The sequence below is a fragment of the Buteo buteo genome, chromosome 10, assembly GCF_964188355.1.
Source record: "Buteo buteo chromosome 10, bButBut1.hap1.1, whole genome shotgun sequence".
Lineage (NCBI taxonomy): Eukaryota > Metazoa > Chordata > Aves > Accipitriformes > Accipitridae > Buteo > Buteo buteo.
Genome location: NC_134180.1, coordinates 24,278,232 through 24,305,431, shown reverse-complemented (window position 1 = coordinate 24,305,431; position 27,200 = coordinate 24,278,232). Strand labels below are relative to the sequence as shown.

At 40.2% G+C, this 27,200-nt stretch overlaps 1 long non-coding RNA gene across 2 annotated transcripts; it reads left to right on the top strand.

Moving 5' to 3' along the window:
* Nucleotides 1–26,909, top strand: LOC142036033 (uncharacterized). Of its 2 annotated transcripts, XR_012652045.1 has the most exons (9): nt 1–215; nt 2,155–2,287; nt 2,404–2,844; nt 3,146–3,238; nt 13,842–14,053; nt 15,076–15,207; nt 20,758–20,899; nt 21,651–21,719; nt 24,941–26,909. It is a non-coding gene; the product is annotated as an uncharacterized LOC142036033 (long non-coding RNA). The 2 variants fall into 2 exon arrangements; XR_012652044.1 differs by lacking the exons at nt 13,842–14,053; nt 15,076–15,207; nt 24,941–26,909 and adding an exon at nt 23,692–24,403.
* The last annotated feature ends 291 nt before the right edge of the window (nt 26,910–27,200 follow it).

Below are 27,200 nucleotides of genomic sequence, written 5' to 3'. Positions count from 1 at the left end.
AGTTCACTGCTCCTGCTTAATACAGTTGTGCTTTGCAATGAGAATCTTATAGTAACTTTATAAAGTGCTATAATTCTCTGCTCTACAGATGTCACTGGCTTAAGATGCACTCTCACAAATTCAACTGAATTATCATTTCTGAAGTCATCAGAGAAACTGGAAAATTCAGCAGTGGAAGAGGAGTATTTGCAGTTTTATATCTTTTATTTAAATGTGTAAGATTAAAACAGAGACCAAACATTAAGATAAGGAATATAACCTCTATGTACTCTTAACCTTACAATGAGGAGTATAGGCTCTGCAGGTACAATCTTGGGGAGTCCTTGAAGATCCTAAATATCTGATTAAGGGTATATGTATACAAGAGGTGAAAAAGAGAGGAAAATTGTGGGTGCCCATCTCTTTATTTGCAAGCTCCTGCTAAGATGTGAATTCCACTTCTTGTATCTTTTGCTACCCTCTCAGCAAGGTCTATACTCAAAGAAAAGATGTAAATATGATATAGTTCTGAGTTTTGACAAAAGACACTTGGATTTATTCTTCCTACTCGAAAGAGAGGAAATGATATTAGCAAAAGTCACTTGACAAAACAAATTTACTTGAATTACAGCGCATATGGATGAAAATATGTTGGCATTACTGCAGGTTTTGACCATCTATAGTATTTAGCACTTCAGACTTCCACATCAATGTATAAATATTAACAATTCAGGATGCTCTTCGTGCCAAGGCAATTTTCTGTGGGGGTAAGCTATTGCCTTAACGCCTTTCTAAAGCTGAAGGCTTTTTAATATCAGTCATTAATCACAATTGTTAGTCCTTCATGATTTAAATTGTGCAGTACAGATGCCCATTTCTTATGCAGAAGCAGCAAATGTAGAGTGGAGTTTAGTCAGTGTTTCCTTAAGTCAAACAAACCTTAGTCACACAGTAAGATACTTGAAATTACCATTTCAATTAAAAAAGAGAATCATGTTTCAAAGAGCTGATGGTTATGGTGTCTTTATTTTTATATATATTGTCTATATTTATATATATATCACCACTTCTGAATAATGAAATCACTCATTGGGTGCAAGGAAGCAGGATCAGGCCTCATCTTTGAAAGCTGTCTCTGCTGAGGAACAGTCTTGCAAGGCCAACAGCAGCTAGGTAACCCTGACAGTCATACCACGTCAGGCTGGAATGGCCTAGGAAATGATGTCAAAAATACTAGACTCGGGCACAGAAGCCAGCAAAACTGGCACCAATGGGGGGAAAACTCATTAGAGGCAGGTTGTTTATTTTATGGGAGAGTGGGACAGAGAAAACAGGGTCACGTAACAGGAAGAGGTATGTTAAGGTATGCAAAACTCCTACATCTTACTGCAGGCTAGAGGAATCACCTCCAAGTATAAGATCTGCAAGATGCTGCCAAAAACTTGTGAAGCTGAACACAGCATTAATGTCCTGGAGTGAAAGTAATCTAATTATTTGAGAGTTCAGATGCAGATGATACTAGTTTTGCTTAAAAATAGCACTGATCCTCTGGAATTCTTGAACAAGCTATTAAGGAATTACCATGTTATAGGGAATTTTTTTTTTCTTAAATTTGCTTTCAGTGCAAAGGTGTATGGTGCTGCTATGTCTCAAGCAATAAATAAGCAGATGCCAGCAACGTAGCCTGACTGTGTTCAACATTGCTTGAGCTCTCTCTGCTTCCCCAGAGCCTGAAGCTGCAGCAAGTATCACAGTGCCTACCAGAGCCAAAGCACTGGCTTGAAATACCAGTGAGAGACTCTGTGGAGTGGCAGGGGGGAGAAGTGCCATAGGTCTCACCCACATGTCCACCCGAGCTTATCTGCCCTCTTGGTAATGAAGGTTTCCCTTCTTCAGACAAGAGAACAGACCTGGCCAACACTCCAGAGAGGCAGAAAGGGCCTGAGCTATGCTTTCAGTCACTCTGACGATCCTGGGAGGATTATTTGGATGATTGCAGGATCATTTGGTGGCTCTCTCTCATAAGGCACCTTTGAACCCAGACTGCCTTAATCTAGTCATGAATAGAAGTTAATTTAGAGCTATTTAGAGAGATTTGCTGAGCTTTCTTCAAAGGAGCAGTCTTCTAGGATTCCATTTCTAAATTGTGATTTTTCTTTTTACTGTGATTTCCAGGCTCTGTGTCAGGAAAAAATGTCTTGGTTACTATTGTAGCACATCGGATGGTGGTTACCTGATATTCTTCAAGCAGCGCTCGATTCTTCTGGAAACACCCATGCTACCATTACACAGCACAGGGGCAATCTAGGTATGGCACATCTGTGTGACTCTTGACCCCACTAGTATAGGCAGAGATACCAACAGTAGGTTGCAGTAGGACTCCTAGCTTCCAACAAACACCTAATCTTCTGTATTTTTCCCCAGGAATCTCTCAGTTACCATTCTCATTACATACATCCTACCTACTGTTTGTCATCTTGCCACCAAGCAAGCTCCTGAGGCCCAGTGATGCTGTTCAGGACTCCTGGCCACCTTCCACCCAGGCCTGCAACTTTCTGATGAACGTAAGGGTTATGAACAGCATGTTCCTAGGAAGATAACAGGAGACGGCTTACCTAGAGAGGGAACCAGATACTGTTTAAAAAACCTCAATATTTCCAAGAACAAACCTAAGAGCAACTGGCACTGGGTTTTCTGGAATGCTTTTGAGGCATCTTAATTGCCAGCCGTCTGAGGACTTTGGATGAACCTCATTCAAAACTTCAGGCTTTTGTGTCTTGAGGCTGTCAGATGCACCAGATGCTGAAGAACGAGCAGCAAACACATTTGAGGCCATGCAAGCACCACAGGATGGGCACCCGCTCTGTAAGTTGTCCCTCTGGCCTGTGATTTCTTTTGTGAGTGTAGGATCTTTGGGCAAATTATTGTATCTCTGCTGAGTTCAGAACAAGGACTATATTGCATGAATTGTGGGGTAGTGTAGAAAGAGGGAGAGTTGAGTGTCCCCTGCGTTGCTACCTGGCTGCAAGGCAGGAAATGCTACAAAAATACCCTCTGGGGCATTGAGAGGACTACTGCTCTGGGGGATGAATGTATTTTCTTGCTTGTGCATCAGTGCTTTCTGACTGAAATGACTCTAAAATAATAATTCCTGATGCTAATACAGGGTGAGAACAGAAAGGATGCAGTGGTGAACCTGGAGTGAGCAAACGTCAGGGTTTCCACCCTGCAGTCTGAAGTGCAGCATCAAGATGCCCAGGTGAGCGCTCATCAGGCTACTTTAGTTGCAAGAGCAGCATGCAGCTTAGCCCAGGACAACTACCTTGCACAGAGCTCTCGTCCACTGCAACTGAATTGTATCTACCACCTGACCCCACCTGTTCAAATACGGCACAACCTATTGGTGCTATGATTTGTGCTGATCTTTAAACTAAGATACTTTAATTCATATTTAGTACGAGGAAGAAGCAGGAGCTTCGTTGTTAATATAGCACACCTCGCTATGCCCACGTAACCCAGTCTAAGGTCTGACCCTAAATCCCAAGTGAACAGGATGTGTGCTGCCGAGGCCAGCAGAAGAGGAGCACTTGCAGGCTTGTCTCAGCTCTTGCAGGAGAGTAGGAGGAAGCAAGCCCAAGAGAGCAACAGCAATGGTCTCAGGTACATCAGGCTGGTGGGTCTCTGGTTTGGGGCACACTGCAAAGGCTGTGGGGTGGCACATGTCTACTTGAGTTTGAGTAGAGACTTAAACGCTGAGTTTCTGACTGTAAAAAGGGTTTAATTGCACTTGATAGGGGAGCATGCAGAAATACAAGAGACTGGGAATTGCATTGGAAGGAAGAAAACTAGATGGCTAATTCCCTGTGGTATATTTAACTCCTTCCTCACTTGCAGCAGTGTCCAGTGGGTGTCAAGTTCTGTGTCTGGGTCTGAATTTGGCAGCATTTCACAGTGGGTGGTTCAGTTGTAAGTACTGTGAGGGTGAGGTTATCCTGACCCAATGCACTTGGGCACACTTTCTTGCTTGAGTTCAGTATTTTCCTGGGGTGGGTCAGGTGGGAGCTTGATTCTTGTTTTCAGAGAGAACTTTTTCTAAAAGAGTGTGATTGGTAGAGAAGTTAACTTGGGCTGAGATATTGTCTTTTTCTGTTACTCCTTCCAATCAGATAACTAAATTGATTAAAAAGCTGTTTTAAAACCACTAGATTACTCAGTCTTTTGTAGTTCCTTTCACAAGAAAAACGTGCTAAATAAAAAGGAGCCTACAGTTTCCAGTAGAGAGATGGGCCTGTAATCTTTGTGTGTGTGTGGGGGAAGTACTTAAAAATTGCCTCCTACAGAGAGATTAGTGACTTGCTGGTAGAGGCAAGTTTCTTAAAAATTATGCTTTGCGTAAACTTTAGATTGCAGAAAACATTTACTTCCCCGTGAACTTCGTTATTTAGGTACTATCTGAAACAAATGTCAGGCTGACACCTCACAAATTGTTCGCTGCTTATTCTACTGTTACTTTACAGATGTTCTAAAAGTTTTCACACCAGCTTCTCCAGAAAACATCTGAAGATGAGGGCAGGTTTCATTCTGTAGCATCATTGTTTTGGCAGGTACGCAGAAAGTTGAGTGGGCTGATCATGTGCTTCCCATCTGTCAGCTCATCACTGTTAATAGGTGCTTGAAAGAAAATTGCAGTTATCTCACACAGCACTGGATGCTGAAAGTTCATATGTCAAGAAAAGATGGACTTAGAAAGAACAGAAAATGTTTCATAACAGACTTTTTTATCTAAAAAAGACGTCCCTATGCTGCCCTGTTGAGGGTAGTTACCTTTTGTGCAGGTGTGATCTTGGCTTAATTTGGACTTGCTGATGCTTGTTGAAACGGACATTACGCTCAGTCTGGACCTGCCTACCCTGAGACACTGAAATGCAGAGCAGGATTTTTTTCCAGTAGTGTTGAAGTCCATCTAAAGGGTGACAGAGTACTACAGTGCACATATTTTCCTGATTTCCTGGAACCATAGCTCATTCCTGAGTGCCAGCTATTGATACGTCTCTCTCAACCACTATGTATATTGCTGTTTCTTATCCACAGAATTGTGCTGCAAGGTACAGCAGTTCCATAGGAGCAGCTCCATGTATCCACCATGGATACAGGTTCCTCCAAATGCAGGTTGGATTCTACAGCTCTACTGATTTTAATGACTAAAACCAAACTTTCCTGGCTTTCCTTATCTGAAAACCGTTCTAACAACCCAGTCAAATTGCCCACATCAGTGCTTTCCTGGGCTGCAATTTATCCCAGATGATAAATACAGAAATCTGTGCTTAACCTGGATTAGAGGCATCCTGGAGTGTTTCAAACAGGCCAGTACTTACAGGTTTTGGTACAGCGTATTACACCATGACAGTAGCATGACTGACTTGATAAAATGGCCAGTTGCCATTTGTAGTGCACCACTCAAATAAAACTCATCTTCCTATTGATTTTTAACAGCAGCTAGGCAGGCTCTTTTGTGTGATTCATCTCCCCTAAATTTAGCTGCCTAAATATTAGACATCTCATCTGGACCAGTCATCTAGCATAGTCTCAAAATTCGTCATGAGAGATAAGCAACTCAACAGGACAGTCTGACCTGTGTCAAGATAGGTTTCTAGCGGAGATAGGGGGTTAAGCCATCTCTGGAGGTAAATGTTTTTCTCCACTGATTCTGACTTAATTTAGTGACTTTCAACAGCAAGGTGAGGGAAACTCTAGCCTTTGCCCTGTTTTCCAAAAGTATCTTTTCAAATTCAGTTATCAGTATCCTTCGTTTTAATCATGATGAAATGTCTTTGTGTTTGAAGCACCAGACTGGATTTGCTGCCATTATTTTTTGATTGTTTCCTCTTATTTTCTTACTGTTTCTTCTGATTGTGAATTAGAATAATTTCCAAGGTTGGGTGAAAAAGAGGAGAGATGTTCTATATTCTTTATTTAAACACATTTTTCCAGTAATCAATAGCATAACTAGATCTACGGGTTTCAATGTTTTCTCCTTAAAAACATAGATCAAACAGTGTTGTGAAGTCATACATCTTCCCTGTCAGACATTTAATTTATTGTGCTGTTCATTTATAGCTTGAGACTAGAGAACTATTGGTTGACAAAAGAGGATGGATGGCTTTTTTATTGAGTCCTTACACAGCTGGTAGAAGATAGCAAATGGGGGAAGGAAATGTGCAACACTTATTTCCAAATTTCTAATAAATCGTGGATGGATCACAAGGGGCTTATGCTAACTTAAATTACTATTGCATTGCATTTCCAAAGGATTGGAGGTTGACAATCATTTGTCTCATTCACTGTAGTTAAACTAAGCATCAGAAAGCAGCTTAAGAACAAACTTTTAGATTGGTACACAACAGCTAATGTTATGGGTATACACAAACAGCATGATCCATTCCTAACTCAGTTGTGGCTGTTGCTTCATCCCTCTGAAGCTAAAGCAATATTAGCATTAGAACAGTTCTTGTTTGGTATTATTCATCCCATTATACTCCAGAGTTCCTCTTCAAGTTAGTAGTTTATGGTAGTGCGGAAGTGATTTCAGCAGCTTGCTTCTCCGACGGCTGTTTGTTGAGTTTATGCCCAGGACGGTCATGCTGTGGGCAGCACTTTGGAGCCCAGATGCTGCTGCTGTTGCCTCGAAAGTTCTTCGTTACAAGGCAGTGTGCATCTCTCAGCCTTCACTCCTGTAATCTCTCTTCCTCTGATGATTTTGAAGTACATAAAAATTTTACCACTGTAGAAAAATACAGATGTTTATTGGTTTGAAATAATAATTTCCTGTTTTGAATATTTTTCTGGGTTTTGTAGTATCAGGTTGTATGTTTCATCTTCTGCTTTGGGGACCTTTGTGACTCTGCTACTCTGCTTTTGCCTCACCATATCCATCCCCATCTTTATCTGTATCCATAATGATGTTGCTTTTGTTTAGTAATTTTACCCATCTGTAAAATTCATGTTCCTGCTGAGCACCCCATAAGCATGGACACTACCCTTGATTGAATTTGTTTGCAAGGTCATTTGCACTATCAGTGTTCAATGCCTACTCTTACCATGATTCCTGGGGGCGGGGAGGGGGGAATGGACATTTATCACAATTATTACTGGATTAGGAAAAGACCATTGTTAGCTGGAGGGGAAAAAGAAAAGGTAATAATTTGTCTATTTTACCCAATTTCTGCTCCTTTTGTTGTTAAAGAGGTGAAAATGTAATTTGAAAAAAGGAAAAAATCCAGGACAATTCTTTATTTTTTTTTTCTCAGTGGGAATACTTTGTCACTGTGGTACTTTTTTCCCTTAAGGGTAGTTCTGCCATAACATTTAAAATTTTTTTAATGATCTTTCGACCACAGATTATCAGTGGGTATAAGCCATGCAATCTGAACTTGGAACCACTTTGTCATCTAGGAGCAGCAGAAGTCTTGTATCCTCTCTCTCAATCACCAGAGGGGGATGAATGCTATTTAGCCATAGCAATTAAAGAGATTGTGATTGGTTTCAGGTTAGACATCCTGATGGATTGGTTAGAATAAAGATCTGTATTCTACAGTTCTTTAACATTACTGAGTTCCTTGTGCTTCACTTTTTCTTCAACTTATCTTTTATTTAGGTGTGTTAGTTAAAGCTAATATTACAGTTACACACATGCAAACAACGTGTAAACAACTGAAGAACTATTAGCAAAGAGGGTTGCAGAAGCCATTATGCTAATAGAAGTGTTTCTACTAAGCAGAAGGTGAATGAATGCATTATATAATAATTCTCTTCAGAATTTTAAACAGTGTATATATGAAGGAAATGCAAGGAAAGTGATATCTGAGCTTTTTTAAATGAAGTGAAATTTCTTCTTGGCCACATCGTAATAGACAGAAACAGGCTAAGACATTTCTTTTATCTGCACAAAATGAATGACATTTCAATCAATAAACCCAATAGTGAAGAGTAAGCAGTTATAAGTAAGTAGCTGCAAGTGTCAAATATAGTAAGTGTTTAGAAATACATTAACAAAACTGGAATTGGTACATTTATTTTTTAGGCAAAATATACTTGCATAGTAATCAACACTGACCATGAAAATAACATGCAGAATTAAATAATGTACAATCGATTTTTGAAGTGAAGAATGCTTTTATATCACAACATCATTATCCAGCAATCAGCCTCGTAAAATCTTACAAAAGGGCTCTTAAATGGGACGGCACAAGTCAAAATAATTACCTTTATTCCTATTACATTCAGAAAAGTTCCTGTGTAGAATAGGTGGAAGAAAGGAAAAGGAATGGGTGGATGGGATATGCTGTAACAGAACTCCCTCAGACTTGCCTTTTACCTGCACATCAGCCTACCTTGCAGGAAGAGCACTGGCCAGACTTTGCTATTTGAAAGCTTTTAAACACCTTATTTTAAAAACTGTATACACAAAGGGAGAGGGCTATGCAACTTCTAAAAATTAACACTTAAAAATATCTGCCCATATACATACCTATGTGGAACACTTGTGTCACCTTGTCTTAAGAAGCTGCTTCATGCAAACTGTGTTAGTGTTTTCCATCGCAGATTTTCTGTCTTCCAAGTTTCATGAAACCTTATTTATACAAATACATTTGTAGATACAAATCTCCAGTCTTTCATCCAGAGGTAGCCTTTGAGTTTGGGGAGATGGTCTCAGAAAATATTTTCACCCTTACTCTCTAGAATCAGAAAAATTTTCCATATCTTTCTCAGCAAAACAGCTTATGAATCTCTTCTCATCCCCTCGTAATTCTGACCCAAACTAACAGCTTTTCAGTTTCCAGTGAAATGAAGTTTGAGGTGGGGGGTCAAACTAACCTATTCTGGGACTGCACTTGTCTACCATACTTACTGTAGCATTAGCTGAATTTGTCTGTGAGGACTTTGGTAGCGTAGCCTAAGGGGAAGCCCAGCAGCACTGGGGCAGACCAGAGCGGCATGTCAGCAGTAGTAAGTTCCCATTCCTGCACGTCAACAGGTCTTGTACTCCTCTGTGACGGGCCAAATAGTTTGACTGTAAAATATGACCTATCTTGAGCAGGTGCAGAAACCAAGTTACACCCTTTAGTAGTCTTCACCAGACCTATCTGGCTCACCCGCAGAGCTGTCAACAGCACTTATCACAGAGTGTTAATGAGCATTCTTGGTAACCGATATACTCTTCCAAATTAGTCCTATAGTTAAGAAGTCTCTAAAGGGGCATGATGGTCTGCACCAACTCCTTCTGAGGACGATGTTTGCGCACCCTGACTCTAAGTCATTGATAGGCGTCATGCAAGCTTAAGCTTTAAAGCAGTGAGTGATTGTAACACTTTTAGGTACCCTGGACCTACCATCACATTCTCAGAGGCTTGTACTAATCTGCATTTTAAGAGACTTAGTGCATTCAACGTCTTCACAAGGAAATCTTAAAAAAAACAACAAACAAACCAAAAAAAACCCACCAAAACAAAAAAAACCCTACCCCCCAGTTTCTTCATACAAGCATGTTTGCAATTTTTTTCCCCATTCTTTTTAAAGAACTGTGTTCAAATAAAAGAATATATGGTTGAGAAAAGATCCATTAGAATTAAACTGCAATCATTGTAAAGTACTGTCAAACTTCAAGTATTTCTACTTTTCTTTTCCTATTCCTTTTATTTTCTCAATAAATAATGGACTTGTTCAGTAAGTGAAATAGACTGCTTCAGTAGCCCATCATGTATTTTATTTTTGCTAAACTTTTGGTTGTGCTTTTTATATCAAGCCACTTAAAAAAACCCATTCTGTCAGACTGTTTTTCATTTAAACTTATTGTAAATTACTTGAAAGGTTTTGTTTGTCCCAAGTGCATCTTAGGTTCAGTGCAATAGATACCACTCAGTCCTTGATGGCCTAGGGAGATAAAACATAGGATGGCTAGATACTTAACACTAGTTTCTGAAATTCCTGGCATATCCTTCTCCACACTGCCTCCCTGTTCCCCCCATAACCTTTTACACAGGTTTACATGTATTCTCATAATTTTTTCACAAGGTAATATAAAACCACTTCCCTACTCTTTTAAATGTCAAAGATGTACACCAGGGAAAACACAGGAAAAGGTTTTGTTTAAAATAGTCTCAGCATCATTGAGGCAACTGATGTTTTATTATGTTGCCTGGTGAACTCATCCTAGAGCAAATCATGCAGGAAGATGAATGTTTTGAAGGCCTTTGAGATCAATGATTATTCTTCCAATGTATCCTAACTGCAGAAACATGCCTAAAAAATAAATGTTTGATGATTTACACAGAGAAAACTTATAAAGTGTTCATTATCTTTTAAAAAGTTTCATTGCTTGTCTTATGTGTGAGGCAAAAAACCTACCTTTGTGTTTCCACCTATCTAAATATTTCATAGACTCTCCTCCTATACCCTTACTGGTTTGATTTCCAATCTCCAGTTGGCACTTAGAGCCAAATTTTCATGATGTTCAAGAACGTACACATTGCTTACGTGCCATAGCTACCTTCATGTGTAGGTACTGAAGCAAGTCTGTGTCCATACACCAGATACTGTGCTCACCATTTAAATTTTAGCACATCATTGTAATGGAGTCTCAAGCACAGCAATCAAAATAATGCCCCTTTGAGACATTTTTATAGCTGAGCCTTAAATCACACAAAACAATATATCTTTTTCATTATTAATATCTTACTTTCCTACCAACTATCCACTCTGATCTTTTTCCATAAGTCAACATATTTCTCCCTCCCCAAGCAATACAGAATAGTAAGAAAATACTTACCTTTCTGAAGGTAAAATAAATACTAGAGTTTGCTACATGTGTTTTAAGCTTGCCTTAAATTTTAAAGCTTGGTTGAATACATGTAGAATATTCACTTTTTGTTTGTGTTCTTAAAGTTTAAAAGGGTGAGATGGGTTATACTTTTTTTCAATTGCTGTCTTTTTGGTGCATCTTCACATAGGGATGTGTTTGCCTCTTGGGAAGTTGGCAGTGTAAGTGGCTGACAAACTAGCTAATAAATCCGAGGTTAATAGGGCTGTAGACAGCAAAGTACATAGGTGTAGGAAGGATCACCAGCCACAGAATGCTGCACATCTAGAAGCTGTCAATACAGAGTATGAAAAATGCAAAGGACAAAGCAAAAGTAGGAGAAGTTCCAGCTCATTTTTCTGCTTGCTGAAGCAATCTCTCACATCAGGATATCCTGGTCCTCTAGGGAAGAAATGTATTTAAGGCTTGATCTTGCCTCTACTCATGCCAGAAGAAAGTCTCCTTTTAAACCCAAAGTGGACAGGATCAGGTCACTAATGACTGTCACCCCAAAAATAAAACCAGAAAAAGCAACAATGCTTCAGTTTATATCAAAATGGCACATCTGTATAAGAAGTAGCATGCTCTACTTCTTGTGTAAAAATTAGTTTGAATTAATTTAGCGGTATTTAGAGATGGGTATTAGAGCTTTAAAGCTGATTATTCTAGTTCTCTTAATTAGTGGACCAAATGTCTGATACAGCTGCTGTGCACTCATGGTATTGAGGACAATTTCCATCCGGGGGAAAAAAAAAAATCTTTTGAAGACATTTTCTGTGCAGTACATTAAATCCCTTGAAGTAGCTTGTGGCCAGAAATTTGAGTAAGTCAGCATGGTCCTCTTGAATTCAACAGAGCCACACTGATGGCTGTTACCTGTGATTGTCATTGAATAATGCAATAAAATTCTCTTAATGCATGAATAAAAGTATGAAATAGGAAGGGGTGAAAAGATGTTACCGCTCCGCCAAAACTGTTCAAAGAAATAACAACTGCTAAAGAGTTGCATCTTCGATATGCTTTCCATTTGTCTAAAGCCACCATAAAAATAGCTGACTGGAGACTTAAAGGTGCGCACATTGCCGTACTGCTAGGGAAATCCTCCCTGCACTAGGAAGACTGCCAGGCTGCTCTGCTGATTTCCTTGAAGGCGTGATGCCCTGAAGGCTCCATTCTCCCATCTTCCTTCCCTGTGAGATTTGTCAAATGCCTTTTGATCGTGGAAAGACTTTGGCAAGAGGTCATGGTTTTCAAAGGGAGCCAGGATGCCCTATGCCAGCTGGTCCAGAGTAAGCGCCTGCCTCTGGGCTCTTCCCAGGTGCTGTGGACACCATCCCATCTCATGGCCTCGCACTTGTTACAGAGCACCAGCAGTTTCTGCAGGCAGCTGCTTACAGCCGGGGAATGGTAAGTCCAGGGAGCAGCTCCTCTTTGAAGGAGGAATTGGCTGGGAGCTGCACCCCGGTGACTCACGCGGAGCGGCTGCCTGCCATGGCCGTGCTGCCACGAAGCACATCTTCTGTGCATTTGTGTTGCATAATTGAATTAGTGCCCTGAGTTGGCAAATTCTTTTTATTTATAAGTTTGAAGCTAATGCACTGGTTTGGGCGGGGATGAGAAGTAGCCTGCTTAAAGGGGGAAGGGAGAAGACAAAGCTTTTCACCCCATAGGGTCACACATTCATATATGAAAGTCTTGGTCATTTGGAAAGGTGATCTGAAGGGAGGCACTCATGGAAAGTGTCACGTAAGCACATTGTTTAGTATTGAATGAGTAACCCTCCTGGCTAAAAACTCAATTAAGTGTGTGGTTAAGTGCCAGACTGGGGGGACTGGGGTCTGACAGCAAATCTTGACTCGTAATGTTACCTGAAACAACACTCCTAACTGAAACTGAGGTTCCCTGATGGACATTGTGTCATCTTCTAAAAGAGGTTTTCACTATAAATATACACTGCTCAAAACAAGACAGAGCCAGGGTGTTAGCATATTCCTTAGGCAACTCAGTGGGCAAAGTGAGATTGCAGCAACAGAGGTGATCGTGCTTCTTTATACCCTAAAGATTCAAATTCTGTGACAGGATTAAGATTTGCCCATGTCATTAATCTGCTTTGTACTGGCACCTGAGATTTCCTTTCTTGTACCTAGACTCTCCACTAAGTCTTCACATAACAAGAAATAATTGTGCCTATCGTTGTCGATTCAGAAGATTCACACATACGTGCTTGCTGACACAAGACCTGCACTTGACTTAGTGGGATATGAAACTGAATACTGTGACCTCGCTGGTATTCCATTGTGTTTGTGGTTGTTTTTTACCTAAGCATTAAGTGCTTTGACAACACATATGCTGGATATGCAAATAGTGCAACTTCTGATATTTCTCAATTTTAGTATAAGAAATATATACTCTAAGGGGAAAGTGCTGGTTGCCAGGCCCTGGAGTGTTTAACAGCAAAGAGAAACTACTATAGTTGTCTTTTTTTTTTATCCTTAAACTCCTTCAGGAAGTGTCAAATATGGACCACTGCCAGAGGAGGGATGCTGTATCAATAAACCTTTGGTCTGATACAGCATACTTTCTTAGGCTTTTGAAAACAAAAAAAAATTTACATTTACATTAAACCTTTAAATTTACAAAGACTTTTTATTTTCAGTATTATATTGACAATTGAAAGGTATTTTTCATTTATTTTAAAATTATGGTCTCTTATTTCACGCTTATCTTCCACAATGAAGTTACGATTCTTGTGCCTGTGACCCCAAAATCAGTTGCCAGAGAAATAAATGTCATGCCACAGATTCAATCCAGGACTTCAGTGCAGGATCAAGTGCAAGGAACAAAGGAGAAGATAAGTGGCTTTCTAAAATAGAAACATCTATTAGAAAAACCCATTTGTTTTTGTCAGCTCTATTTGAAGAGATAGTTCCCGTGGCAAAATCTCCACTTAATTGGAGTATATGTATTTAAGTTTTTCAATGACTTTGTGCTCTTGGGTCTTATCCAGGTTCCACTGAAATCAGCTGGAAGATTCCTTTCCTAGTTTTAGTGGACTTCATTTCTGGGCTCCGCTAAAAATCTTCACATTTGGAGATACTAAACTGAAAAGTGGATATCAAAAGTAGAAGAGCTTGATATGTAACTCACTTTCAAAGGATCCAGATCCAGAGTGTGCTGGATTCTATTCTGTTGATTTCTTTAACCACCATTAAACAGAAGGTGAGTGAATCTCTTCCTAGAGCACTTTGAGCAAGATTTTAAATCATAGGACGGTTGAACGCTGAGGCATCAGAATTCTTAGTCGCCCAAATATCTGAAAATCTGGCCTTCCTCAGAATTCCTACATAAATTTAGCACACATTTAACTATTGTACTTGCAAGTGAGAAAAACATATTCTGCCGTAAGATTTGTCTGGACTGCAAATTAAAAATGTTTAAGGAATATCATTCTCTAATTTTCACATTTACTTTCAGTCAGCTGTGGTTCCATAAATTAGCTGTTTACCTCTCACTTAGTCTTTGCTGTCTGTATGTTGGATACGTAGTTCAAGCTGGTTGCCTACACTTCCCATTGCCTATGGGGAGAAGCAGACAGCTCCAGCCGGGGCAAGGGGTTAAGTCTGATGCACTGAATTGTGTGCTTGGAGGTGCCATTGACTATGGCAGGAGTTTTAGAAACCAGCTGAGATCAACTTATAGATGGGTAAAGTCAGGTGAAATGTATGCTGTCTTTAGCAAACAAGAAATGTGATTGGAAGCCTTCTCTCTGACCTACAGGAAAAGATGTACTAATAAACAGCAGTCAATCCATCAGCCAGCAAATGGTTGTATTTTCACTGAAAGTGGGTTTGATGCTTAAAGGGGAGATGGGTAATTAAGACTTCATCTTCCGAAATATTAAATATTGATTTGTAGACATTTAGCAGCAGGCATAAAGCTCTCCTGAGAACTGGCAGCAACTGTCTAAAAGATTATAAAAGATTTTACTTCTCCATGTAGAATTTAACATTTGGTTTTTTATTTAAAATTTATGAAATGAGAGTAAAATAAATCAGGAGGTAACTTCTAGCCCTCCAAGGGCATGTTAGTTCTGCTCCACATGGCCATTCAGAGTCAAAAGGGATATATGATTATTTTTTAAGGTTTGTATTGGCTTTTGGTTTATTGAAGTGTCAGGAGGTTTATAAGCTCTTCAACTCCAATTTTGATTGTTTTATCCAACTACTGTCACTTCTTATCAGTATTAAAGGCAGAAATCAAAGCACGGGACCCATGGGAAGTAGTGTTTCAAATGTACACCACCACTCTTTTTTGTCACTGTTCTGAACTATGCACCTCTGCTCCTGACAGCAAACCCACAATGAGATAAGGAGGTGAGTTTCATACTTCATTAATTCATTTGTGAATTAAACAGAGGCGTTTTTAACTAGCATGTATTTCTTTCCACCTGCCTAGTCCTTTCTTTATGACTTGCAAAAATTGCTAAAGTACAGCAGACATCACATAGGGTAGCTTTGCTCTAGGCAGCCTGTTTGTCTCCCCAGGCTTTTGCTAATTGCACATTGGGAATCTGCATGATTATGTTTGTTCAAACAGGTGAAAAAAAACTATTCCGGCTTAGCTGCATCTTACAGATGTTTCTCCCCAAGAGAAAGCAACTCAGATTTATTAACTGGATTTGAAAACTTAGCCCCAAGTGTGGTACTTGTTGGTGTGAGTAAAGTTAACCAGATGCTTAGCTACTTGAGAGCGGCTTGGCACGGGCTGCCTGCAGGACACTGCTGCCATACTGAGGATGCAGGTGTGAAGTGGTTTGAAAATCCCTGCCTCTGCAGAAAAAAAAAACCTCATACTAAAGGGAAAGGAAGAGTTAATTCTTGCTAGGCAGTGTCTGGGTGGCTATTACGAGGTTTTATTGGTGGGATCTTTCCCTATCACAGCTCAGCTACAAAAATGACAATATCTTCACTGAGTAAAATTGCAGTATTTTTAACTATGTGCTCATGGCTCCACGGTCCAATCTGTGGAATAATAGTCAGTCTTGTAAATCCAGAGCTTTATTCATGGTAAAGCATTTGTGCAGCAACTTTTCTTTCTTTTTTTCTCTTTGTTGTTTTTTTGGGGGGGGGGGGAGGGGTGGGTTTGGTGTTTGGGGTTTTTTTTTTGAGATGTCTATGCATTAGAAACCAACATGAATTTTCACAGTCCATTTTATTTGGGTTAACAAGTGAATTGAATTTAAGAGATGACATTTTCTGTGCTTTATTTGCAATAGTTTCCATTTGATCAAATCCATTTCAGAATGTTCTCTATTTTATGCAGACTCACTTCAAATAAGTGTAAGCAAAATATGTTCATTTTACCTCTGGATCAGCTTATTAGGTTTTAAAAGTGCATTTCCACTATACCATCAACAACAGCAAAGGAAAAAAAGGGAGCAGCAGTGACAGAAAATCTATTTGACAGAGTAAATAGTTTCTTTGCGCGTATGTATATATAGGTGTGTGGGTTTATATGGGTAAAGTAATGGTGATGGCACTGATGGAGCAGACACATTTTAGCATTATAATGACAAATCATAAAAGATGACACACTTTAAGAAAAGATTATGTTTATTGGAGACTTGATTATTTCCTACCTTCACCAAATGGAAAATTGACTGAGACAAGAGAGAGGCAATACAATTAGAAGTCAATACTTAAATCTTACTTTAAACACTGCAATTGCAAAAAGCAGATATTTCATAACAAAGATGTTGCAGTGGCATAAGCCAGGAAAAAAGACAGTAGGGTGAAGCAGGCAGATCTGTACATTTGCACATTTCTAAGTAAGCATATATACAAGATATTTTTGAGTCCTTGGGGTTTTATTAAATTCTTTACTTTCGTTGACCATTTCAGCTGGGCTATAGACCCAGAAGGGACATACGTTTTATGTTATTTTCATTTTGACATTTTTATTGTTAAATGTTGTGCACTGGGTTACATTTTTTTGTCCTTAAGTTTAGTTACTTGAATCCTGAAGTCCTTTTATTCATCCTGTCATCTGTCATTGATGTAACTGACTTTTGTGACAGCGTTGACAGGATTTATCTAAGAGTTTGCTGGATGGCACATTTTATAAAATCAAATATAAATAAAAGGGTCCATCATCTGGGGGATATGGGATTGGAAGTCAATGGGTGTTGATGATGCTTAGTTTCACAAAGAGCTATTCAAGAACTCACACAATCCCCCCTTACAGATTTATCTCTCTTTATATATGACCATGTTCATATTCCCTTCAGGTCGGGGAGCAAAATGTTGTTTTTCTTTTTTTCTTTCCTAAGACCTGCCAGATAATCAAATATGTACCTGCATTTCTTTCTGACATTTCAGAAATACTAAATATTGTATTCTGGTGATAATGCTTTCCAAAGAAGGAAGGAGATGGCCCATTTAATAATGTATACTTCATTTACAGTTTGGAGTGTTAGCCAACTACTTGTGATGATACTTCTTCCAGTCATAATACTGATATATGCAGAGTTCTAACTACATTTTTAAATAGAAAAACAACTGAATGATACATTCAAAATAATTCATGGAGAGGAAATAGATGTATTTCAGCATGGGAGAATATTTATGCATTATTTAACAGCAATAATGTTTGAATTCATACATTATGCAAATGCCATTATAATCAGGAAAATGAAAGAACTTGGACTGCTGCAACATCTTTAAATCTACCATTAGGTACTTATTTGTGCATATAATTTAATACTGCACAATGTTACAGTATGTCACTTGAAGAGAGAAGTTATCGGAGACTAACAGGTTATAAAAAAGTAAAGCTGATGAATCCTGATTGCTACCTTGATGCTAATGTCTATAAATTTATCAGCAAACAAGAGTAAAGGCTTTAATGGTAATTTACATAAACTCCTCTTCCAGAGATAAGTTACTGGGGTTTTACACACAGTTCACATTTTGCGTTGTGATCCTTATCCATACCCACCCCCACACAACAGATCGGCACACAGCGTGGGCTGACGCCAAATTGTATTTTCTCAATGTATCAGCAGCTATGTTCCAAACCTATCAAAACCAGCAAGCCTGACCATATAAAACCAAAGCTGCTTCTGTCTCCTCTTATCTTCAAGACAAAATATAAAAAAAATAAAAAAAACAAAAAGCCTGTAATTTAGTGAAGAGCATTAATAGACCTTCCCTCTTACTAGTTGGGTTTGTTTCTCTCTCTGCTTAACTAAATTCATAAACCCACATATATGTATGCGTGCACTTCATTGCAGTTTTGCTGCACCACGCTTCCTTTATAATGTCTGTGGTTTTGCAGGCAGTATGCGTGTGCATACACGTAGCCCGTGGGAACAGGAGCAAAAAATCGCTGCATGCAGACTGTAGGCTGGCTTTGCGCCGGCCGCCTTCAGCCCGGCAGCCAGGCCGGCACAGCCGTGTTCCAAGGCGCAGCTCTGGGGCTACTTAGATGCAGGGGGTCCGAGCAGGGGGCTCAGCACTGTGCCGAGGGGGCTTTGGCAGAGAGGAACAGGTTTCTGCCCCTGTGTTGGGGGCTTCCTGGCCTCTCCCTGCCCCTCCTGCTTTTGCGTCCTTAGTCTTTCTCTTTTCCGCAATGGTTTTGTTTCCTCCCAGTTTTAAATAGCTCCTCCATTTCTTTCTTCTACTCCATTCAGGCAGGCTTCTACCAGCTGTGTGGTCCTTCCAGCCTTTCCTCTTTAGTACTTCAGGCATTAATGAATTTCTCCTCCAAACAATATATGAAGTCATCTGTAGCATGAAGTACTCCCATCTTATGAAACTGAAACGCAGCTAGTCAGACCTATGTCCTCGAAAGTGTCTGGGTTTGAGCCTAAGAAGTTGAGGGTTCAGCTCACTCTTTGGAGCAGCATTCTCATGTTAGACCCAGAAGTCCTTTTCCACTGGCATCAGTCTTCAGTGCACCAGCTATGCAGGCACTCACCCTGCCCTTGCCATCCCAGTGGGGAGAGCCAAGAGGGGTGTGAGAGGAGAAGCCACCTGTGAAGACTCTGCTTCCAGTTCTGCCGTTTGCCTCTCAGAGGTGAAACCCAAGCAGTTTACTTGCTGCCCACCTGCACAACCACTCTGGAGCTGTGTTTGTATGGACTTGCTCTGGCTGGTCTCTGAAATCTCAGGGTCTCTTATGTCAGCACATATGAAAAGTAAAAATGCACAGGACACAGGAAGAACAGAGTAGACAGGTCCTCCTTATCTATCTCATGGAGAATGCTGGTGCTTTGGGGTCTGGTGATGACGATTAAAAAAAAAAAACCAACTGCAATTTTTTCTGGGCTATTCTTCTTTGCCCTTATGGGAATGAGAACTTGAGAAGTAGCAGTGCTGATTATCTTGTGCTTTTCAGTCTCCCACATTTGAGAAATATATCCTGGAGGGACTGGGCTATGGATGATTTTGCCAAATTGGAAGTAAACATTGCATCTGATTTTTTCCTACCAAACGTTAGGCATGCTTAAGGTATTGTCAGGAAAGATGAAAGACAATGGAGCTTCCTAGTCAATGACGGGCTATGCCAGGTCCTTTCTTGCCTGGCTGATTTTTAGGTCAGCATTTAGGAAAACAAAGCCATCAGTAGCCACAGGGGTGCATAGTGATGAAAGAAGAGCTAGACTTTCCCCTTGTAGTCCATGAACAAACAAAATTTCTTCCAAATTATTCATATTGCAAACCTTTTCATTTTTAGTAACTAATATTTCTGTTAATGGTAAAAATGAGAGCAAACAGAAATGAAGAAAAACTGTACTGAGAGAGCAACCCATTTTCTTAATCCATTAAATAAAGCTGGCCCAAGGAGTGACTTACAGAAATGGACAACAGAGGGAAATTTACACTCTGATTTCCATGTGTATTTGTTGTATGGCAAGCAAAAAAGAATTTGCATGCAGATGCCATCAATCCAGCATGTCTCATAAACACTGTATTCCCATAATAGTTCAGGAATTCAGAATAGATCTTCTTGCAACGGGGTGGCATTTGGACACATTTTGGGTACTCACTAATTTGAATCCAGTTCACAGGCTGGAATTTTTACTGTGTTAGAATCTTCCAGAAATGATTACTTTTGATGGCAGAGTGGATGCAGTACTGTTTGCTCCTCCATCATAAAGATTATGCCAGGGCTTCTGCTACAAAATGTCTATTGCTAACAAGAAAACACAATTCAACCAATATATTGTGCTCCTGGCTAAGAACTGGCATGCAAGAATTCATCCTGGAAATTTTTATTTGCAGCGAATAATACTAATTTCTCAGAGTACAAAATAATGCATGAACTCCCTTTTGTTGAATATTAACTAATTTTTATGGTGTTGTGGCAGTCAGTTGTTGTAAAGCTGGCTGGGAAAAGAGAGAGGGACAGTAGAATGCAGCAGGCACCAAGGGTGCAGTAACAACATGTGCCCACTCCATTGCCTACTGGAGATTACTAGCTGATGACAAAGAGGAGACAGGGCTATAGAAACTGGAATCAATATGTTGTGCAATGGTAAATCAATTAATTAGTTATTAACTTTGGAGTGGTTATAGTAATGTCTTTAATGCAGACCTCCCCGTTTTACCTGACTTTGACAGTGACAGCTGCATGCTGGCTATACAAGAAGTAAGCTGGTTATCACTGCAATCATTTTATGGCGCTGTTGGACTAGTTGTTGTGTTGTTTGTGCATAGGTGAACTGAGGTTTAAGTTAGCCTCAGGTGCATTTCCACGTCCCCAGTGCCTGAACACAGCATGAAAGCCCAGCCTTAGCTAAGACAACGTGTTCACATCACTTCAACGCTTTCTCCTGGCTGCTGTGCTCCTTTTGGTCAAGCAGATGGTACAGCATTTTGTAGAAGCTGTCCAGCATGTCTGTGTTTTCCCTCTGATTACAGCTCCTGAGATGAAATTTCAGAAAGTGCCAAATCCAGCCAGGCCTCTGTATGATTAACAAAGATGCCATCCCCACCACAGAGAAGTGCAAGAACCATGGCAATCACTCAGCAGAGGTGCTTGGAGACACCGAGAGAGTCAATGGTATGGTTAACCCTGAAGCTGTCACGCTGTAGAAATCATCTCTTCTGCCTAATGCAACCCTGTTGTTTTGGCAGCGTGGGCAAACTCTAGCTGCAGGAAGCACCTGCTTGGCTAAGAGAATACGGCCTCCTTCTGCAAAGTTATGAGAAATTAAGATCAGAGCATTAGATTTCTATAGACTTAGAAGAGGGTCTTCTAAATGATGACCATAAATTCTACGCAAGCAAAAAAAGACAAAGTAACTTCTTTGGGATTTTGTTTACTGGTTCAGTAGAATCCCCTGCATGTGGAAAAGCATCTCTGAGTTATCTCTTTTTCTCAGCTCTTCCTTCTTTGGGGTAGGACTATTGCTGCTCCTACTCCTAGTCGTTTCTGATTGCACTGAGGACATGCTCCAAAATCTGCTGAAGCCAACAGAAAAATTCCCTGAGAGCCCAAACTCCAAATTTCTGTGGTTTTCCCCATTCAAGATCTTCCAGTGTCTGTCCCCAGTGTGCCAGGATAGGTCTGGAATACTTGCTTTTCGAAACAGAAAAATTAACTCCAACATGAAACTTGGCACTGACTTCAAAAGGATTACCCCAGTCAGCTATGTTCTGGCAATCCTTGCTTACAGCACAGTTTTCACATATGTTAAATGTTATGCTGATAGTTTGCATATTCTTATACTAAATAAATATGTACATTTATGTACACTGTGATGTAACGGCAATTTACATCTCATATGACCATCTGACATTGTTTCTCCTAGGAATGGATGTATCTCCTCAGCATCATGAGAAAAATGCTACGTCAACCTAACAGAATATTTTAATTTCAGGTAGTTAAAATGATGTATCTTTAACACAAGGTTGTCTGCAGTTTGTGGTATGGCTTTCGTAAGTTTGCTAATTCCTTTGGGTTTTAATTAGAAACAGTTCAGCTACGTTTTCCTAAACCATGCAAATGCTGCAGCTCCCACAAACGGTATTATTAAGATGGCTTCTTAATTGATTTTTCTTTGGGAGCTGTTTGTTTCTCTTCCAGTTTGTTGTGGCAAACACTGGCATTTGTCACTTCTTCCAGTAACTGAAGATTTCTGCTTTAATAAATGCACATATTAGATGCTATTCTCTTTCTCTGCTTGATAGGTGTATAGTGTCAGGCAGAAGAAGGTCACAATGATGTTAAATTTGCTGCTAAGCAAAGGATCAGAGTGTAAATGAAATCTTGAAAGCTGGGAAATGAGAATGTGCAAGTGTAAATAATGTATTAATTATTGACAGCTAAGGGACCGAAGAGTCCTATTTAGTAATGACATCTTCATTGTCACACTGTCTGACACTATCTCAGGTATTTTTATTTTAATAACAGGTTTTTCCCCCAAGATAGTAAGTATTTCAATTTACCAGTGTAGCTTTATTGATATTTTTCATTTTCCTTGGCTTTCCTTTATCTTACTGCAGTCTAGGTGTTTCATTCAGGAGGGGGCAGGGGAGAAGCAAATCCTGTTATTTTATTGTGGCAAGTGATATTATTATGGTGCAAAATAGATTTTTCTTATAATAAAAGAGCACAATACTGAGGTGCAAAAGGAGATTCCACCTCATCAGTTATTTATGGAAGTTAAGATATAGTTTAGGAAAAGACATATGATAGCTAAGGGCTCACTTTTGCCAACAGGCCTTCCCAACCATGACTAGTGCTTAACATATGCCAGAAGCAGAACTGATTTCACCACAGCTTTCCTGAGTGAAACACTAGTTAGGTTAAGGAAAGGTGTTTCTGAGGTAAAAGGCTTTTAATATTCTGTACTTTCCAAGCATTGCACAAAGTCTAGGAGTAGTAGTAAATTCTTTAATATTTAAATGATTTTTATCACAAATTAGTGCAGATAAAATTCCCATGATCCAAAAAAGGTCTTGGTGTAACACAGCTGTTTGCATAAGGCTGCTAGATGTAAATAGCTAGGAGCTTTCAAATACCAAGATTTAAAATGAATAAAACCCACCCCAAAACAAACACCTCCCCCCCCCCCCCCAATCCTTGTTTGCCAAATGAGCTAAGAACTTTTCTCCTCCTGAGATTTTAACCTGTGGAGGAGATGCAGTCTCTTGCTTCCCGAGCCCTCCAGCCTGCTCCTCACCGAGACTCGTGTGACCCCCAGGCAAGGGGCTGCCCTGCCCTTCTGCAACCCTCTGCCACCTCCAGTCCCCCCGCTGGTCCCTGACTCCAGCTTTAATCCCGCCGTTGGCTCTTCCCCAAACCAGTAGATTTTGTCCCTTTTGTAGGTGGAACACGCATCAGTTTGGGGAGGCTTGCGAGGCTCTGGCAGGCTCCAGGGGAAAAGCAGTGGCCATTCGTTCCCTGGCTGGTAACCCACCATGCAATGTCCCTGGAGGACAGAAGGTGCTACTGAGAGCTGGGGGTTGAAGAATAAGAGGCAACTCCTTCAGATGCTCTCCAGCCTGGTGATAATTGTCTTTTCTTTGTCCTTAGTGAGGAGAGCTGGGTGGCAGCTTTCGGTCAAATCCTCTTTCCCCTGAAAAATGCAGGTGCTGGTCTGTGGAATTGCTTAGCAAATTTCTGTCAGCTTTAGTGAACTGATAGAGTTGATAAATCCTGGTGCGCGGGGAGCTGGAAAAAGTGAAAATATTTCATTTCACTGTTTCCAAAACATTGTTTTGATTGATTGCATCGGAAAGACCTTCCACCTGAAGAAGTTTGATTTCTTTGCTTTACAAATACTAATGTTTTTACATAAGTGACAATTAACGAAACACTTCACCTGAAATGAATTTCCTGCTCTTCAGCTGAACGAAGCCTTGCTGTGTTTTTGGCCAGCAGCGTGTTGTCGATTCTCTGAGGAGCGTGTGCCCGGGCCGTGGCCAGCCAGGTGGGCGCATACCTCGGTGCTGCTGCCCGCGCTCTGCGGGGAAAAGAGCGGATCCATGTTACGGGGATGTTCCCAACCACAGCACCCGCTTCCAAGGTGTTATTTACAGGTGCTAATACCACGAGGGGAAAATGCAACTCGCTTTTCAAGTCTGGTGTTGTTTACAAAACGTGTGTCTCAGACATTAAGAAATGCCATATGTGATGCTGAATATCCTTCTTCCTCTGCCCAAGAATAGAACTTTATCAAAATGAAATTTCCTGCTCATTTGAGCCAGTCTCCATAGCAACAGTACTGTACACCTGTGATGTACAGGCATAAGCTGTTACAACCTCTGAACTCGGCAGAATGAGCCGTGCCCCATCCCCCTGTCAGAGGGAGAAGTACATTTCCAATTTATCCATGGCACATATTTCTATATGCTACGTATGTGTGGTCTGTATCTACAATCATTTTATGCAGAATTCCCCTACTTACGTTTGGTAAATAAATACAAATATGCTACTTACGTGAAGTTACACACTCGCAGAAATTCAATATATTCTTGTCCTGAGGGAAGACTTTCTAATGCAAACGTTACACAAAAATAAAAGCTCGTGCTTACATTTGCTTCTGTAAGAATTTCCTAATTCAAAAAAAACATAAAATGCCTCACTCTTGCGAATCTGTCAACCTGTTAATAGTACATCATTAAAAAAAGAAAAGAGCAACTGCGTGCTGAATTATTTAGATATTGTTTTAATAGTAAACTGGAAATAATTATGCACCTTTGGCTATGCAATATTGCAAATAGGCTATTGCTGCTCACTCCATAACTTTTAGTGAAATTGAACTCACCAATAAGAAACAAATGGTTGCATTTTAAAGAAACCTGAAATTATTTCCCCAGGTCATTCATAAGGTAGATCACTACAGAGAAACATTTTCTTATGCAAAGAAAAAATAGCTTACTAATGCAGTGGAAATTATAATTTAAGCTTCCTACGTTTATTAGCTTATTTAAGAAGAGGCATACTTCAAAGAAGGATTTTATTTGAAATGCATGCAGTATAAAAATCTACATAATGATGGGTATTGCTCTCAGATATACTATATATGACTAAAGATATAGAAGAACTGTCTGTTTTCCGCTTCTGACATTTGCGCGTTCTTCTCTTTGCTTTCAGATCTGCCCCCTCTTCCCCTCTTAACTCAGGATTTCCCATTACTGAATGCAGAGCAAGCTACAAGCAAAAGGAGTGAAATATGATAGACGATACACACATCTTTTCAAAGTTGATTGCAGCAGGTTGCCTGAATTTTTAATACCATTCCTTGATAAAGTGAACTTGACTTTTTTTTCCGGTTTTATTATAATCCTCATTTCTATGCCAGCAAAAATGGAGCTTCTGCTCTCAGAGCAAAATTTCTCGTCCTTGTTCAGCAAATGGCTGGACAATGTTGTTCTTCACAGGGGACAGAGATGCCGGGGCCTGGCGACTTGCCCTTGTGCAGGCTGCAGTCAGCACGGCAGTTGGATAGCAGCTGGCAACTGGGTGGAAAGGGAAGGGAACTGATCTTTTACCCACAGTTTAAGTACAGGAGACAACTATCCCCATTTTGTGGTGTTTTTTTTTTTCTCATAACAACTGTATATTTTATTTTTTTTTCGAGTGTGGTTGTTTTCAGATTTTCTACTAGGAAATGTCTCTCTTGTATAAGCTGCTAATACTCTGCTTTAGGCAGAACACGGTGCTTGGAGCTTACGTAGGCTGATTTCAGGGAAACTAGCAGCATTATTGATTTTCATTGGGCTTATTAGGATCAGCATAACATGCACTTTTGCTATACTAGATTGTATTTGGCTTTCATCATGAAATCTCATTACACTAAAAAGAAATGGAAACAAGTTATGCAAGTAAAAGATTTTGCAGAGTACTCTAATGAAATTACTCTGCATCTGTGAAAACACACTTTGGATGTAGGGCGTTCAAACCCTGAATGCTGCTGGACAGACTCTATTCTCATTTGCTTTTGAAAATAAAGAATAAATTCTCCAGTCTTAGTGGAGTTATTTCAGATTTATGCTAGCATAACTGAAGGCATAGCTTGGTCCTTGAAGTAGTCATGCTGTCTGAATCCTGATGTTGAATCAGTGATTTACTAGGAAAGAGAAGTCCTAGTTGTTTGTCTGCTTGCAGCTGGGATGGAATACATTACAACGTAATAAAGGTGTGAAATGCATGTGGCTATGGGCACGCCCCTTCTAGACCCCAGCCAGGATGAGGAATGAACAAGCTTGTTTTCACCCTTTTTGCTCTTGTGGGACATCGGCTGGTTGCGATTTGCCTATTGCCAATGGCGGAGGAAGCATGAGCTGGCAGCACAGCCTATCTCCTCAGTGCAGCATCAAAGGCATAAAATCCTCCCTCCTGAAGCTCAGAGGAGATCCAGTTGCCACCCCAGCTTCCCTCTTCCTTCACCCTTCCAATTCACTGCCAATGCTCATATGCCCAAACCCTGACTCTCTCCAGTATTGCTGTAGCTGTGGACAGTGCCGTGACTTTCTCCTATTCTGCTGGCAGAGTGGAGATAAAGTTGCTTCTGTGATTCCCAGCCCATGAGTGCCCGGACTCTTTGGGAAGAGCACAGCTCCTCTGCTGCGGGTCTCCCAGTGCCACTGAAATAACCTGCCCAGGGCTGTGCGGGGCTGAGGATGGCAGCAATGCTCTCTTGCCTGCAGTATGGTGGCAGCATGTCTCCGTGGGGGCAGGCTTCGTCTCGTGGCTTCTCAAGCAAGTTCACAGGGTTAAGGAAGGGAGGTTTTTTGTTTGTCGTCTCATTTTTTTAGCACTTGAAATCAGCAGTAAGGAAAACATTTCCCCAAGATCTATACTTACTCTGTAAGAATGGATCAGGACTCTTGAGCTGTCAGGGAAAAAATATCCTCTTTTTGACATGTTTTGATGGTGCCTCTTGGAATTGCACATATTTCCTAACGGTCAGGATGCTTTTATTTTCGTAGATGTTCTACATTCGGTTAAAGCAACCTTCTTTTGAGAAAGAGAAAATTAATTTTGAAGAAATCTGAGAAGTGACTCTCAGGCTTCCTTTCCTAATACATTAATGTATTCCAGATCATAGAGAACGAGCTATGTTAGGTACCAAAATTAGCAGAAAGCACCCAGTTAAAAACCAACCCACAGAATAGACGCTAAGAAGCACAAATTCAAGACACAAAGCTGTAGCTGTGAAGTTACTTGGGGAGTACAAATTTTGCATTATTGACAGGCTATGATTTAGTGACGTCATTGCATAGTCAGCTCTTAGGCAGTCTTGAGTCATTCCCTGTTGATTCAATGACACTGTGCTCTTCTGCTTGGAATCGCGTACCGTTTTGCCATTTTTTTATGGAGAAACTTTGGTATTGTAAGTAGACAGATCATA